Raw genomic sequence first — 14,586 nt, forward strand, 5'->3', positions numbered from 1 at the left:
GCCAAGTTGCCGGTAGAAAAAAGCAAACAGGAATGGAATGCCGGAGCAACCGACGCCTAAATAACCTGTAATTAGCTGTTTAACAATTTAATAAATATAATAAAAATTAAAATAGGATGTAATTACGTACATTTAGTTCTTGAGTGCAAATAATTGAAGTAGACCAAGTTGGGAAATCTAATTGGTATAGCTCCAAAAAAAATATTCAGTTACAGGTGCTCTAATAAGCCCTATCTAGCGTGACTGCACAAAAAAATAACTTGTTTTGCACAATGCTTCGGGGAATATGTCTAGCAAGTTTTGGGATTATAGCACTTACACTTTTCGAGATCTAGGGGTTCATACAGGCGAACAGTTCATTGACTCAACTCGCCGAACTCATCCAGAATATACTGATATATAGACTTTACGAACTGTCAACAACAAGCTACCACTTTTTTTTTGGAAATTATATAATATACTAGAAAAGAGTTCAATTGAATATAATTCCAGAAGTTACATTAGGTATGTATATTAAATCATATCAATTTTGTTGATTCTAGGTCCAATACTTTCCAAGATCCAGGCGATCATACAGTCTAACAGTTTGTCCTGCTTAATGCTTAGGAGAATAAGTGTAACAGGTTTGCTATTTTTCGCTCTTATACTTTTCGTAATACAGAAGTACAGTTCACTGATTTAGTTCGTAAAACTCATCAGGAATATATCTTGGTGTTACTTACATCAGCTCTAGGCTAGTATACCCATTTTACATTACGGTTGCAGGGTATAAAAAGCGTTAACTTTGTTTTGGCGTGTCGAGTGGTCGTCGCTTTTGTCGCTGTCGTTGTCTTCGTCGTCGTCGTTGTTCGGTTTTGGTTTCGGTTTGTTTGTGTTTGTGTCTGTCTATGTGAAGCGGAAACGGAAATGACTGCATGCCAATGTGAATGTACGAGTGTGTGCGCGCAGCAAGTTACATGAAGCGTGACACTTTGCCAGTTTCTGTTCTTCTTGTTGTTGCTATTGTTGTTATTGTTGCTGTTGTTGCCGTTGATGTGAACGTCGCTGCCGGCGTCGAAGCTTAGCTGCGGCTGTTGTGTAAACAGCTGTCTGAGGCTTCCTGCGTCGTGCCCGTGTTGACAAAGCGTGCGACTTTTTGTTAGTCTTTCGGATATGGTCTAGATGCTTGGTCTTCTTCTTCCTACTGTAGTTGTTGTTAGTGTGTTTTCACTGTACTTTAAACATTGTGGCCAACTATGAATTTGCCAAAGTTCTGGCCGTCAACGTTTTGTTTGAAATTAATTAAAAGTTTATTTTGATTGTTTTGCGCTAAACTGGTGCGTCTGTGTGTGTGTTTAGTGCGGCCTGCCACATAAATCATACATCTTGTTTGCCACGCATTGTGGCATTTAAGTTGCTTTCGGCTTAATTATACTTATTTGGTGTTTGCCATCGATTGCAAACTTGGCCTGCACTCAGCAAAAACCAGAACGCAAATGCGTCGCATTAATCATGCAAATTGGCTAAGAGGCGAAATGTAAATTTAAGTGAAATTCAGTCAAGCGTCATGGCGGCTTCTCAAACTTCCTGACAATTGAATTACAACCACGAGTTCGTTTTCTTTTCTATGTTCTTCTTGTTGTTGCTCTCCGAAGCAAATAATCAGAAATTGAGCAAATTGTCAGAAAACACGGCAGTGGCAGTCCTTGATTTTGTTTGCATTTCGAATCAGAAATGCAAATGCATTTTCAAGCAGCGTCTACTTGAGAAACAAAGCTCAAATGCTGAGCTAACAATGTGCTTGATTTGTGTGCAGAATGTGCCGAAGAAAGAAAACCTCTGGTTAAGGGCATACTTTTATTGGGTCTCTTTCATAGTATTTAGACAAATTGATAGCAAATTGTTCAATTATAACATACATTTCGCTTTTTGAGTCTAACAAATCGTCAGATAAATGAAGAAGGACAAATGAAGAATTACAAAAAGGCAGTGCTTTGAAATAAAACATGGAAAGTACTGTCAACATCAAAGGATACAATCATGCAGACAACTACATTAGAATGTATACACAGTCAGCTCAATGGCCATCAAAGCACCAGGAAGAAGCGAAAAAATAAGCACAATATAATAACCAAATAACCGACCGATGACTTGGAAGTCGTCACAGAAGCCAGACATGGTCAACTCCCCAGTACGACTCAACGCCGAGTTAAGCAGAATACCAGTAGTTAGAGACCTAACTCCAGAGAAAATACGCACACACTGCATCGACTTCAGACTACTCAAGTGAGTTGGGAAAACTAATTCATCATTTTAATCAGCAGCATGGAAGAAAAACCTTCTATATTTAACTGGCTATGGAATGTTTCAAAAGACAGATCAAAAATTGCAATCATTTTAATGCTTTAAAACTATTTCTGTTTCTTTATCCAAATTGTCTTTCTTCTTAGAAATACAACCATTCAATACTTTTATTTGATGAAAAAAATCATAGAAAATATAATTTCCATAAAGCAAGGCTTTGAAAATTAATTTAATTTAATTTTTTGCAAAATTTGTCTTCAATATGTTGCTGTTGTTTAAGTGAATGTTTGAAATTGTTGCAGTGAGAGCGACTTTTGCTTTCACACATTCCTGCGTCTTCTACCCTCTATGAATAAACTGTTTATTTACTTCTCATCTACCTTTGTTGAATTTCTCAAACGCTCCACTACAGCCAACAAGCACTTCCTAGTGTTGCTTATCAGGCCAACCTTAAGCCCAAAATAAGCCCACTTATCGTCTGTTAACAATAATCAACAAAGGCATTAAGATGTCTGCGAATGCTAGAAGTAGAAACAAAAAGGTTAAGCCCAGCTACTCATTAATATTTTATTACATGTCGAGGCGCTAATCACAAAAGAGGCAGCACGCCTCAGAGGGGGGGCATACTTGTACATATCATTTAACAGTCATTCCACTCTTAAAGGGCAACTTGTAGCGTACTCGTATCCCAAAGCCAAATCGGGCTATTTATTGTCAGCAGCAGCAGCGTCTGTCAGTCAAAACAAAGCCGTGGCCCAAAGTTCAACTACACGGCCGGGATATTGAACGCTTAAACATGCAGTCCGGACAAAACTTAAGGAAAAAGACAAACAGCTAGCTGACAAAAGGCGGACAGTGCCTTGAACTTTGACGCCCTCCGAATGAATGACTAACTGGCTGAGTATAAACAAGACATTAGAGTATTTATTTGACAACATTTGACTAATTTTAGCGCGCATTTGCACTTTGATTTGTGCGCTTTGTGCGGGAACACTACAAAAATTCACATAAAATGAACTACAACGTTCCCAGAGGTTCGATGAACTATGTAGTACAAAGTAAATGAAATCAATCGGATGACATTTAAAATAAGATGGTTGCTGAGGCTAGTTGAAAAAGCTGCTGAATTAGAATTTGTTGAATTGGAAACCTTTTTAAACTTATTTAATCATGGTAATGGAAAAACAGACAATTTTTAAACAATTATTTTTCTCATTTGTGTTTTAAAAACGATTTTTCACGAACCTTTGTTTGCAGGGGTTTAAGTTCATATGAAATATCTAAATATGTATATAATGGGTAAGCTGTTAAAATTATTTGAATTATAAATCTAATCTGGCGGAAACACAATTTTTCTAATTATTAAAAACCGTGTATGAACTACTTAAGAACTGCTTTGAAAATGGTTTAAAATGTTATTCAAATTTTCCATGTAAGCAATAATAATTAAGATAATAGCAATATATGTATACCCTTACGCTTGATATGAATAGTAGCAATGGCTTGTTGCTTGGACCTCACTAAATATTCAGTGATAGTTTTTTTGTTTTTTATTAAACACTAACATCATTATCGATTGTCGTCGGACAGTCTGTTTTCTTAGTTTAAAAAGTGATATATAATATAAAATTATTTAATTTGAACTTGTACTTTACCAATAACTATAGCTTAAATTTAACGTTTTCGTTTTTAGAGCATTAAAACCTTTGTCAAGACTCTATTTACGATAAAATTTCGTATTCTTCGAGGAGAAGATGACATTATTTAGTTACTAGATTTGAAAGTGTTTTATTCTTGGCATACATTTTTAAATTAAAGATCTAGTTTCTAAAACAAAACGCCAAGTTGTAAAGAAGGAGAGAACAAAAATCAGTTTCAAAAAAGTTATAAAGGGCTTAAATGGGTATTTTAAGGGGCGCTGGGGAGCTGTAACGTTGGCCAAAACGATTTGGCTTTGACTCGTCTAACAAATACAGTAAAATTTATATTGAACTTTGTGTTTGTTTTACTCACCAATTTTACGACGCGCACGCCAAAGCACCGGGGGTGCGGCATTATTGGGTGAGGAAGCCAGCTTGTCTGCCTTTTGGAACTATAATTCAAGGCAGGGTGTCGAAGAGTCGAAGTTCGGTAAAGTTGCTTTGAGTTGAGCTGCAACGAAAGTGGAGTCAAAATTATACGATGGTTGTTTTAAGCAAGAGATTGTCGCCAGAAACTAGTTTATACAAATATTTTGTGCAAACTTTCGTTAAGTTTAAACCAGTTTGTTCTGGTTTTGTTTAATTAGCGCGCTGCCTAATATAATAATTCATAAATTTCTTAAAAATCTTTGGCCATATTTCATTTCTAATTTTCGTGCATTTCTATTGTGGAAATTTCCAAATAGGCAGCACAAATCTGCACCTATTTCCGGCTTTAGCCAAGCCCCTTTGGAGCTTTGTAGCTTAAAGAACTGTTTTTGTTTTTGGGTAATTTCCAAATGCGAACATGCCAGACCCATTTACTCATAGCAATGCTAATACTATAAAGCTTTCAAAGGCAAATATTCAACAGCGATAAAGGTTTTTTCCCCTCAGAAACATGAAATGTAAATCCATATGACAGCCTAGTAGGCTTTATGATTAATGAACAAGCAGCTGCCACACGCGGCCAAAAAGAACGACACATACTAGAATGCCTAATAAAACAGACTCATGTTCAAAAGCCATCAATGAATGAGCCGAAAACATTTAGTGAATGAACAGAAACTGGTTTCAAAGAGAGCATTCAACTATACCCATAAGTTATAAAATGGACATTGTTGATATCATTTATGTGTCGCCCAAAAAGTAGTTTGTGCTCCTGAAACTAGTTTCAAATCAAATTTACATTTGCAAATTCATTATTTGCCTCTTTCAACTAGTCCCAGAACTACAAAAAATTGGGAAATAATTCTCTTAATTTCTCTGCTCAGCCTCTTTTTGCTCGATACTTCAACTTCAGCTGCGACCTTAATTTAAACCGCCTGCGTCTTAAAATGTTGCTTTAATTAAAATATATTGCAAATATTACTAAGTATTCATCAAAGCAAAAATTTGATAGAAAGCTTGTCCATAATTTAAATATAAGTTGAAAAACCGGTGCGATATTCTTGATTCAATTCAATTTATTCAATATATATTACATTTATTACAATTAGCATTTATTGTTGTTCTCCCCTCCATTACGATGGCAAATAAATCGAATCGGAATCATTTCGCCGGTTTTACTCGATCTGTCATTCGAGATCTTCACAAATACAAGTATTATAAATATTTTGGATAATCGTCGAACATATCAATGAAAGTTGTTGCTATCTTTTGTATTGCTGAGAACACGAGTAAGTAGATGAATAACAATTAATACACTGCTGCCTGTTTTCCGTTTGTGTAATATTTTGCTCAAACAAAACCCGAAACGAAGAGTTTTGTGCATTCTCATGGGCTGGTCTTAGGTAAGACATTAAAATTAAGATAGTAGAGCCATCCCAGATCGGCAAAAACTGGAAAAATCAGAAATTGCAGCAAGTCCTCTCACGGAAGAGGGGCTAACTTTTATTCAAAAGGAGCCAGAAGCCTATAAGATTAATTTGATTGGCCACTGGGTTTTCGAGTACTCATAAGAATTGTTAGTTATGTTCCATATTGGTTGTTACATTGGAAATCAATGCATAGCTTTTATACTATAGTTCTGCCTACTTTTCAATACGAACTCAAGGAAAAAAATTAAGATGACTAAAGAGAGATGACGCAGGAAGAAGCGGCCTGCTCTTTTTACTGATTTCACGTTATCTTAAAGCTTAAGTCCTCAACTATACTGCTTAGCTTTAATACATTTAGTTCAATTTGTTGATATGGAATATCTAAAGTAAGAAACGTGTATTTCTTCATCGTGGAAAGAATTCTCATTTCTTTGAAACTACTCGAAGCTGCCTTGATTTATGAGGAATATGTGCTCACATATAATTACAAGAACCTGGTCTTGCCTTGGCTTATATGTCATATATATATATATAATTCTCCCAGAATTCATACATAAGAATATGACTATGTGTGTGTAGATGCCTTTGTTGCTACGCCTCTGTACCTTATCAGCAAAAAATTGCCCTTTTCTGCTTGTCGCTGGCCGTCGCTATCAACGAGCTTTGCCGCTCCTCGATTTGTATTATCAGCGGCAACAGTAGCGACCTTGACTTTATATCTCACGATTAGTGGGCGCTCTGATTTTTGTGTTTTTCTTCTTTCAATTGCGGCTCAGCCTTGCGCATGGCCAGTCAATGTCAATGAACCAAAAAAAAAAAAAAATCAGCAACAACAATAAGTTGCCGCCGCCGCCGCTGCTAAAATGTTCAAAAGTCTCAGCTGTGTGGCGTGCGCTGTAACTTTGCTCAGAATTTGTTTGTGTGTGTGGGTTGCCGCTGGCAATTAACAATAACGAAACAACAAGAGAAATTCAATTACATGCTCAACTTGAATTTAATTAAAAGAAAATAATTAAAGGCAATAACAAACAACAAACAGCGAGCGAGAACTTGCAAGCTTGTTGCTGTTGCTGTCGCTGTCTCTGCCCTTTGGCAGTACTAGTTTCGTTTTTTTTTTTTTGCACAGTTGCAAGATTGCGCGGCTTTGATAAGAAGGCCAACAACAACAACAACAACAATGACAGCAAATGTAAAATATGAAATGAATACTATACTATATGTACAAGTATGTGTGAACTAAAGAGAGAAAAGGTGGCCTGAGCTTGAGTCTGTTTTGGTTTTCCAAATGCAGTTTTCTAAAACTGTGTTGCATTCTCCTCATTGATTAGTTTTCACATTCAGATTGATATTTATTGCGCTGGCGCCAGTTATGCGTTCCACAATAGCAATTGCCTGCGGCTTGTGTCGATCAAATAGCGATGATTGTGGCCCGCCTTTGATTGTTACTGCGCACATTACGTATACGTACCATATACGTATATAACTATAAAGCACATGCACAAGTCTGTTATTAGTTGCAGTTGCGAAAAGCAAATAACAATAACACTCAAAATAAATGCAAAATGCAATGCATGGCAGACGAAAATGTCATTAACTGTATTGGCAAGGCCTGGAGTTTTAAAAAAGCGCATTAGATAAGCATTTCAACTGATGGGTTTGTGGCCAAGAAGGGCATAGTGAAACCGTTAAGTCGCTATATAATGAGGCAGAGGCACAGCTCATTGAAATGACAATGACACGAATAAATGACAGACATTCGGCAATAAATCATGACTTCAAAGTTTTTGACAAGTTGGTAGATGATTAGCTGACTCTTCATTATTACCTAATTTTATTTGTTAAATACATTTTTATATACAACAAGTATACATACATAGTGTAGTGTTCCTCTTTCAACGTCAATTTATTACTCAATTGAAATTGAAATTGAATTATTCTTTCGAAGAATAGTTCTGGCAATCATAATAAGAACAGATTGCATTTCTTAAAAAGCTTTTCTATTACTGTCCTAGACTTTTAGTAAAAATTGAACAGACCCTCACAATAAGATGATTTTTTCATTTCTCTCTATTTTAATTCTCTATTATTATCATCTATGAAGCTTTCCCCAGGGGGCGGGCCTTTCATCGAATTTTAACAGTGACTGTACAAAAAAATGTCACAATGCTATAAAATGATTGTGTCGGAATTGCCTAAAAGGGGGAAAAGCCCACTCATCAAAGGTGGAGTGGAACAAAAGCCTTCTTTACACAATCAATGCCATCACATAAATGTACAATAAATTTTTAATTGAATGTACAAAGGGGGGGAAGACGATTGGTACTCATAATCAATAACACTTTGCTGTTCACAGTCGCACAGAAAGCGAGTAATCAACAAATAATGACAACAATAATAAATAATATTATTACCAATTCACGTACAGCAGTACTAATCAATAAAATTAATAACAAACAAATAAATATTATTGCCAAAACAATGGGGGCCACAATTATAATACAACATTGAATCAGACACCACGCCCACTTAAATTCGCACAACTTTAAATTTGGCCACGGAGGCGACAGGCGACAAATCAATCGAATAAGTCAAGAAGATAAACAACAAAATATTGTGTCCGGACATGTTTGGCATTTAAATTGTTCCTGATCTTATACAAGTAGATATATACATAAAGAAGACAATAAATAGTCTTGATAAATTTTTGGGCAAATGCAAATTGAAATTCAAGTTTGTTTTCAAGTACGAGACGGCGCCCGCTGCATGTCAAGTGGCTTGCAGATAATACGAATTCATATTTGGTCATGAGGAGGCACAATATTAACGCCAGGGGCTAAGTGGGTCTGTCAGAAGACAAAGTTGCCTTTAAATGCGTCGCACAAATGCTGACAACATGCATGTCAAGCCAACGCTAACGCAAACATTTCCCCAGATAAGATAAGCCAACACGTTCATATCCACCCGACAAGAATGAAAACGACGATAAAAGCGATAAGGAGAACGCAAATGTGTGTAGAGCTTCCTAACTAATTCAAACCCTAAAGTGGCTTGGGAGAATAAATGTTTACAAAAATAAAAAGAAGCGAACTTCATTCTTTACATCTCTACTAATGTGAAAAAGGCTAGGGGTGTATATAGTAAATATATAGTATATAATAATACATTGAATGATCCTTACACAACTTAACACTTGAACGCACTGAGCTTGAGTCCGACATTAACAAGCAGGACTAAACTATATGACAAGGATCAGCTATAACAGCATCAGTTCAAGAGCAATTCATAACACTTTATTGTCTATCGCGCATGGCCCAGATGTAGACGAGGATATATCTAGTAACTACGAGAAATCTCTTCACTTATCAAAGCTGATTGACTATTGTCTTGAGACCGCAATTTTATTTTCTATTTACTTTGCTTGTTTTTGTTTCTTGCCAACACTTAAAATAGTTATCAGAGTGGTGTCGGAAGTAGACAAGCGAGCCCCAGTGCTTTGATTTCTGCCATTAAGGAAAAACACATCATCAACAATTTATTTGAAGTGCTCCTCGCTTAAGTTTTAGATGAAGTCAAACTATAATTTCAAAATCATCAGTCGCAGAATGGAAAAAATGTACTTCAATAAATGCTTAACCTTTCACCCTTTCTGCTGGAAAGGTAACCCTCAATTTCTTTATTCAGCCTTTCTAGGAACACTAGAGAGGTGAACGACCTTTTGGAAAACAACCAAAACAGAGATTTTTTAAAGTAATAATTAACATGCAGTCAATGTTTTATTTAACATTTTCTATGCTCTTTGTAGATATAAGACAAAGATTTTGTAAAACAATAATTAACATGCAGTCAATGTTTTATTTAACATTTTCTATGCTCTTTATAGATATAAGATGTAGGCCCATCATAGAATGCAGGCTTCGGCGGACGCGTTAAATTTCGCATGTGCCTGGTGGATATACACGTATGTACGAATATGTAGTATACATAAATCCATCAGTAAATAGAGCCATTTGAATAGCTATGTGTAGGCGTAAATACTCGACACACATTTGTTGCCTTTTGCGCAGATTTGAAAGCCATGATAAGCAGCTGATGGCGAGTGTCATGCGTGTCATGATATCAGGCGACTTTTGGGGCCTACGCAATACATATAAACCACTAACAACAACAACAACAACAACAAACTCAGGGATGATGTGGACAGTGACATGTGAGTCGTATGCGTATCATGGCCAACTGTGCATTTAATATTGTTAAAAGCCACGCGAATATTTTAATTAACATTAATATGTTTATTGCAAGTGTAAATTTTACAAATCCAGAGCAGCTGCCGAGAGGGAGAGATAGTGAGATACATACTTTAGATGCCTTAGAGAAGCCGCTATTGTTGTCAGGTCAGAAGTACGGAAAATGTATGATTCATAGCCCATTAATTCCCAGTGGCTTTTCTTTCCCTCAGTACCTACTCTGTGCTAATATTTATGGCTCCATTTGGCGATATCGCTGCGCCATTTGTTGCTGCCTCCTCGACCAATTAACAGCCGCATGCAAATGTCGCGCAAACGTCTTTCACAATTTGTGACGTACACCAAACAAGATAAACTAACGTACATTCACATAAACTTGAGTAAATACACTCAGAGAAGTGCAAGTTCTAGATTTTAGAGAATTCATTTCAATTTACATTTCTGCAAAAGTGCTTTTCTAATTTTGGCGATACATGCGATACATGCAAACCAATTATTATTTATTTATTTACGCCCTTTTGAAACACTGAGTTAAACAAGAGAGAAGCATCCCCGACAGTGAAGTACCCTGCAAAGAAGAAGAAGAGCGAACAACAAATTCGATTATGGCGAATATATTTTTATATTTTTAAAAAATCTTTCGTTCTTACTCCAAAAAATAAATTTGCAATAAATAAATAAAATTGCGTTTATTAGAAAATATATATTAGTTTATTTATAAAATGTTTTGCTATTATTAGGAAATTTTGTTCTTAAATTCAGAAATCACAGTTCTAATATGCAATTTTTTGAAAATTAACTTCTTAATGTACTTATGTTGTATCAACACATCACCAAATTATTGCACACATACCATAAAATACACTGAAAAAGTTGGATAACGACACTAATTAATGATAAATGATTAGCAATAAAAAGTTCTTAAGTATCTGGAAAAACTCCTTTAACAACATAAAAAATTATAAATTGAAAACTCCCTTAAATTTCTTTGACTTTTAAAATTTGCAGACCCTTCTTATCTCCCTCTGTGAATTGCTGTTCAAAAAAACTTCCGCAATGTCATTTAAAATTCCATTGTCCAATCGAACTTAGTCTCCGTGCAGTTAAGGGAGTGTAATAAAATGTCCAAAACTTTCCTTCTGACGGCTCTTCGCATTAATTAACCGTGTAGTCATTTGGCAATATGATATTACGTTACGCATTGACTTCCTTCGAAATGACGCATGCTATGCCAGCTGTTCATTGTTGCCTCGATTGTGCTTTACCGGTTTCGCCGAATATTTCAGAAAACAAATTTCTTATCAAACCATTTAGCACTCAAAATACGACGCACTTCCCGTACAACAAACAAAAAGCTTACACGCACAGGTAAAGACAGTCTTCAAATATGGGGATGCGCGTCAATTGTGGAGGCCGAGAAACATGAGAAACTCTTACACATCTGAAAATAAATATATTTCATGGTACTCTCAATGAAAAAAAAGCTAAAAGCTTTTTTCAGAATTGACCGATTTCGAAGAAATACAAATGTGGAGCATTATCTTATTATTAAAGTTTGGTTTATGAAACTCAGAATCAATATTGCATTTAGAAATGTACTGTATTGCCAATATTCTGCATCGGGAGAATGCTGAAGAAGAATCAAAAAATCCGGTGTCGCCTAGGGATTAGGAGAGCTTACACACCGAGCTTAACCGTTTCCAAATTTCAGGCGTTTATCCAGACAGACAGACATGTCTACATCGATTAGTCTCGTCATGCTGATTAAGAATATACATCTTTTTTGGGGACCATTTTCCCACTCTAAACGCACTACTAACCATGTGTTAAGACTTAAAGAATTTCATCTTCGATATCAATTCAACAACCATTTTATCTCATGTTCGTGCTCTCTAGCTGGTTTGAAGCTCTAATTAGCTGCTCGCATACGGCTATCAGGTGCTGTGAAAGCTGCTGTTGGCGAATTTTTCATATACATTTTATGGCTACTAATTAGACGTGAGCTTAATTACAAAGCCGGCGACAATAAAAAGATCAACAAAAATACACCACTTAATTTCATAGTTAGTTAAAATTCAGAACATGTTTCTCCACTGCGCCTCAGATGGGAATGGGACGAATTTATGAGCCATTGGCCCGCCAGGCGTGTTGAAACAAATGTCAAATCAATAGAGAATTAAACGTGCGAAATTGAACAATTGATGCGAAAGCAGGAAGTTAACGACTGCGACAATGGGGAAGTTAAAATCACGATTTATCGTTGTGGACGCAAACTTATGGCTCTGACTGTAAACAAGTGTGCGCAGCCACAAGTGTTTGCCGAATGCTTGCAAACATTCTCATTTCCTTTGTATCTGTGAGGTTCACTTCGTTTCAACTTCATTTCAACTTCAGCTGTAAAGATTTTATGGCTCGTCATAAACATAAATTTCGTGAAGAAAAAATGCTGAGCTAAATTCAATGACAAGCCAATTTTCAGATATCTGCGTCACTCCCTCAGTCGGGCTTCAAAAACACACACTCGTACATACATAAATGCATAAAAAAATAAAAACGGCAGTAGAGCTCTTGGGATCTTGCCCCTGTAATTAACTGTAAACTAAACTGACGTGCCCCGGCGACGTGCCATTCATTTTAAAAGACACCGTAAAGCAAACTTTTTTTTCCTCAACATCTCGCACAGTGGTTCAGCGATCAACAAAATTGGCAATCAACTTAATATATTCGAAGTAACTTTTAAGATTCTCAGTTTTTATAAAATGTTCTAGAAAGCTATTAATATACTCATCATATATATTAGAGGAAGCAATGGGTACTACCAAAAAACTGAAAAACTGTTTGTTTCCAAGACGATTACATCACTCATACAATGACAGCTGAACAACTCTTTGCCTTATAACAGCACAGTGTCAAAAAAACTACACATTACTATTAATTTATTGTTTAAAAAATTAAAATATGCATACTGTAGTTTATTAAATAAATACCGCCGTCCGTCCTTGAATTTGAAATTGTTTTGATCACCTTTCACCATATATGGATTTTTCTCCACACAAGTCTTAAAAGGCATAAAATAGAGTGCGACTCAATAGATGGAATCTCGCCAGAAATCACTATATTTTAAAGCAGTACTACGATTTTTTCATTGGGAATTGTCCAATTTCATATCAGATAGTTTCTATATGCTGCATTTCTTATGTTGTGATATTTGAAGTCAGTTAAAGTAGGTTGAAGTAGGTACATGTTGGGTAATATCAGAACATATTTCTCTCTGTCATAAATCTCTCAGCCAGAAAAATATACATATTTTGTAATTCAAAGTCCTTTCTTTTTAAAGATATCTTAAGCATGTTTTCAGATTAGTGCTTGAATTTTTTTCATTCAATAAAAAAGTAGTATTTTTTTTTATAAACAATTTCTAATTTTTTAAGCATATTTTTCAAATTTTTTTTTCCATTAGAAAGTAAGTCGAAGAATCTAATTCAGAGAAAATACATTTCGAACCACTGTGGCACGTAGCAAAGAGCGACAACCTGACAGCCATAAACTTCAAGTACTACGATACCGAGTTTATCTTCTTCTTGGCCTTAACTTATCTCACGCGTAGCCATATACCATACGTCTTACCGTTATTTTACTGTTATTTGGCAAACAAGCATTGGACTTTCGAGTCTGCCTTTTTGCAAGCAGGCACGAATACACATACGAGTATGTTTGTAAGTATTTTTGAAAGAGTTTTGACAGCTACAAGCAACCACTTAGAGTGTTCGAAAGAAAAGCACACTAACAAAAAAATTAGAGGAGGCGCAAAAGTAAATAAAATCGAAGCGAGGAGGCAGCAGAATAGGCTCTACTTGAAAAACTGTATCGCTTCGCTGCGTTTTATTTGAGCAAAAGATAAAAATAACACCAACTGCAGGCAGTCTTAGTCTACATATAGATAAATATACACACTTGTATGTATATAAGTAGTTTTCACATGTCTATATGACTGTGTGATACAAAATGCTGGGCATGCAGATGTGCATATAGAACTATATATCTGTGTACTCGATGTAAATAAAGAAACATTTTCCAGCCAAAGCAAGCGATGAATACGTTTTGAAAGACCCCGTCTGGTTGTAAGCCATTAGAGCAACAGCAATGTATTCAGAAATAATTCATTTCTTACTCGCGAACTTACTAAGGGGTCGAGGCTTATCTCCTAGTGATCCCTTGGTAGTTATTTTTAACGCAACTTATTCATATAAACAAAATAGAGGGCATAAGTAGCTGCAAAACAATCGTAGGGCCTGTTTGTAAGCCGCTAGTTAAACAGCGAAGTCTTTCAAGTGTTGGGTGGAAAAGTATACAAGAATTAGTACAGAATAGGAACCGCTATCAAGTAGCTCGAAAAGTACCAGGAGCCTTCTATGCGAATTGGTAAAAAAAAGAAAATAACTAAATATTGAGTAGTTCGAGGGGATTTTACAAGTTCTTTTTATATAGTATAGGTTTTTGTCAGTTATCGATTTGATAAGTACCTAATCCAGGTCTAGACATAGGCTTGACTATCTTTTA

Source organism: Scaptodrosophila lebanonensis, unplaced genomic scaffold (assembly GCF_003285725.1).
Source record: "Scaptodrosophila lebanonensis strain 11010-0011.00,11010-0021.00 unplaced genomic scaffold, SlebRS2 tig00001412-arrow-pilon, whole genome shotgun sequence".
NCBI classification, from domain to species: domain Eukaryota; kingdom Metazoa; phylum Arthropoda; class Insecta; order Diptera; family Drosophilidae; genus Scaptodrosophila; species Scaptodrosophila lebanonensis.